This window comes from Sparus aurata, chromosome 21, assembly GCF_900880675.1.
Source record: "Sparus aurata chromosome 21, fSpaAur1.1, whole genome shotgun sequence".
NCBI lineage: Eukaryota > Metazoa > Chordata > Actinopteri > Spariformes > Sparidae > Sparus > Sparus aurata.
In genome coordinates, this window is record NC_044207.1 from 1,265,443 (window position 1) to 1,269,135 (window position 3,693).

Sequence of the window (3,693 nt, forward strand, 5' to 3'; positions counted from 1 at the left end):
TTGAACGGCTACACCGATTTTTACGAAATTTGGTCGGTATGATGTAGGGCCAATCCTGAGACCATATCTAGAAGGTGGCCATGACTGGTCAATGTGGGCATGGCTTACTACAACAAATCCAAATCGGCACACATTCAGCCTTTTGCACTTCCGGTGCACTTCCCATTACAGCGAAAACCACGGCTCAGACGTTGGCCTGTGTCTTCACTTTTGCCTCAAGCCCGTCATCCTTTGGGCCAACTTCCATGGGTTCTGCGGTGCGCAGGGTCCGAGTCGCGCGGGGGGGCTTGGCCCCCGTTCATAACTGCTTGCAATTCTAGTTTTTCTTGATCTGATAGTTTGGGGAAGTCTGGGGTTGTACCTGTATATCTGGGTTCTGATGTCTGTGTATGTGTCACAGTGTAGCAGGGAGTGCTGCTCTGTCTCCACCTGTCTGTGTGGACAGAGCCAACACAGCCGGTCCTCTCTGGGCAGCCAGGTCTGTCTGTGTCTGCCACTCTCTAAGGCCAGGCTGTGGTCGCTGAGTCTGTACATAGCCGACTGTAGCAGGATAAGCATTTTGTCTTGTTTCCCCTCTTGCCCTTTGTTTACATTTGGTTACTATGGTTTCCGCTATGCATTGGGGTGGGCCAGTATAAAAGCGGTAGTCTGCCCACCGGTTCGTCCTCTCATCATTTCCGGGTCGGCGGTTGTGTGCCCGACAGGTATGGCTGCACGCTGCTTCACCTCGCTGCTCGTTTTATTTCGATCATTATGTTTTAGGCATTTGTGTTGTGTTGTAGGGCGATCGTGTGCTGCTGTGTGCTTCCTGTCCGTGTGCGCCGCTGTGATTGTTTGGCGGTGGTGAGTGTCATCTCTCTCTCTCCGTTGAGGTTGATGCTGCTAGGTGGCTAATGCTAGTGTGGTCACAGGTAAATGCTGGCGGCTGCCTGGAGTCCTTTCTCCCTCCCTCCTCTCATGAGTGTGTGAGTGTCTGTGCTACTAAAAAGGTATGTAGCCTATACGTTAATGCATAACCTCATCATTTTAACTTAGCCAATGCTAATGATGGTTTTCCTTAATTAGGTGTTACTGTAGCCACCTCCCTGGGCCGCTGCTGCTTTGAGCGTTGTTTACTACGTTCATCTCGTTCATATTTGCTGCTGCTGCATGCCGTACGGTGTTGTCCTGCGGTCATCGGAAGTGTCGGCTTGTACAGGACAGTTGGTCGGCCGCAGGCTGCTGGGCCCGACTATCTGTTTTACTGGGGACTGGTGCCCCTTATGTGAATGAGTGTATCAATGTGTGGATCCTGTTTCATTATTTTTGAGTGTGTGTTTGAGTTCATTTTGGATTCTGTTTATGTAAATCTATTTTGTAAATCTCGTTAATTGAATTTGGTAACTGAGTTTTGTTTTCTTTCTTTTTTTGGTTATATCAGCAGTTAAGTGATATATTGTGATTTTAGGGAAGGGGTCTGTCTGTTATGGTTTTGTTAGGTTTTCTTTCATTTTGTGTGTGTGTGTGTGTGTGTGTGTGTGTGTGTGTGTGTGTGTGCAACCCCACTAATTTGTTGTTTCCTCCCTTTTCAGTTGCTGTAGGCCGGTGGTGGCGTTGCTGGTGACCTGGTGGTGGCATCCTCCCTTGCCTTGTCTTGCTGTGTCCCTTGGAGTGGGTTTTTCTTCACTGAGAGTGTGTCTGCCACGTGTGCCCGGTGACTTAAGTTTGTTTCTTTATTTTGGTGGATTCCTCCCCTGCACTAGCCTTCGTCCATCCACTTCGGCCTCAGCCCTGATTAGGTTTGTCTTTTGTGTGAATGAGTTAATTGATTTTTAAGAATATATTAAAATAAAATGCATTTTAAAACTTTGAACCACGTCTCTCGCCTTTAAGTAACTACGAACCTGTGTGCCTTGCGTAAGAAAATAATTCTCTGGGTGAAATTCCCAGGGTGGCGTTGTTGAGCTTTTAGTATTTTTCCTTTCTTTTCACCTCCTCCTTGCCACACAACGTTTTCCTCAGTCTCGGGTCAGTTACAGAGCTTAGATAATCTGCCATGGTGTATTGTCTTTTTAGGGCCAAATAGCATTGGAGTTTGCTTTGGGTTTTGGTTGCGGATGTCCAACAGTTTAATTGTCTTTTTCTTTTGCTATAATTTGGTGGGTCTGGATGGTGTGAGGGCGGTCTTGGTGCCCGGTGCTGTTGGAGCTCAGCCTGTGGACCAGCTGACTGAGGGGACTCCCTTCTATGCTCTCCTCTTGGCATTGTAGGGCTTTGTAGTGGTAGGAGCTGGGCTTGCTAGCTCTGAGGTGTTGGTAGAACTTTATTGCTCTTTTTTGGATCCAAATTAAAAGGGGAAATTGGCCCAGTTCAGCTCTGCATCCATTGTTGGGGGTGTTCCTGTGGACTCTGAGGATGCTTTTGCAGATCTCAGTATGCAAGCTTTCAATTGGGTGTTTGTCCCATTTTTCTAAGTCTTGGTTCATGAGAGGGCCCCACACTTCACTACCATACAATACAACTGGTTCAATTATCGACTGAAACATTTTTATCCAGATTATGACAGGTATGTCTATGTTTGAAGACTAGGTGATCTAGTTGCTTTTGTAAAGCTTCCTTTGATGGAGTGAGCAGTATTGGGTCATCTGCAAACAGTAAACATTTGACTTCTATCTCAGAGAGGGTGAGACCAGGGATCTCTGACTCTTCCAGGGATTTGGCCAATTCGTCGATGTAAATATTAAACAGGGTGGGGCTCAGACTGCAGCACTGCAAGTGCAACTGCTTCACTCCTCTACTTTGGGGGAAGAAGTCTGTTTCCCTAGTTCCAATTTTGACAGCACATTTATTATTTATATATATTGTCTTAATAATATGATGGATTTTTCCTCCAATACCCTTTTCTAGTAATTTCAGGAACAGACCATGATGCCAAATTGAGTCGAATGCCTTCTTGAAATCTACAAAACAAGAGAAGATTGTGTTGTTGTTCTGGTAGACGTGTTTCTGGATGAGGGTGTGGAGGGTGTAGATGTGGTCAGGGGTTCTGTGTTGTGGTGTAAAATCAATCTGACTCTTGTTCAGGACATTGTGCTCATTGAGGAAGTTTTGCAGTCAGCTGTTTAAGATGCTGCAGAATTACTTCCCCAGGTTGCTGCTGACACATATGCCTCTGTAATTGTTTGGATCATATTTGTTTCCACTTTTAAGGATTGGAGCAATAAGCCCTTGGCCTCCAGGTGTCAGGAAAATTTCCAATGTTTAGTATTAGATTGAATCATTTCAATATGGCAGTCTTGATTTTCTGGCCGCTAAACTGAAGCATTTCATTTAAGAGGCCATCAGGGCCACTTACTTTCCTCGGCTGCAGGGCCTGGATCTTAGCCAGCAGTTCCCCTTCACTTATTTCATAATCCAAAGGATTTTGGTTGTCTTTAATAATTGATTCAGGGAATTCTAGTTTGTTGAGCAGATTCTTTTGGGTTGAATCCAGTGCGATGTACTGTATAGTGTTTCTTCCATATTTCCCCATTTTGAATAGCCAATTCTTCCTTGTCTGATTTGTTGAATGAATGCCATTTTTTCCAAAAACTGTTTGAGTCAATGGACTCCTCAATTTCTTCAAGTTGACCTTGTTCATGCTGCTCCTTTTTAGCTCTCAGTGTTTTTCTATATGATTTCAATGTTTCCCAGTACTGGAGGCGGAGCTCATGA

General features: G+C 45.2%; 1 long non-coding RNA gene across 2 annotated transcripts; it reads left to right on the forward strand.

The window, feature by feature from the left end:
* Positions 1-550: 550 nt before the first annotated feature.
* On the forward strand, positions 551-1,852 carry LOC115572205 (uncharacterized). 2 transcript variants are annotated; one of them, XR_003982041.1, is made up of 4 exons: positions 551-704; positions 783-843; positions 912-989; positions 1,572-1,852. It is a non-coding gene; the product is annotated as an uncharacterized LOC115572205 (long non-coding RNA). The 2 variants fall into 2 exon arrangements; XR_003982042.1 differs by lacking the exon at positions 1,572-1,852 and adding an exon at positions 1,066-1,526.
* Positions 1,853-3,693: the final 1,841 nt, after the last annotated feature.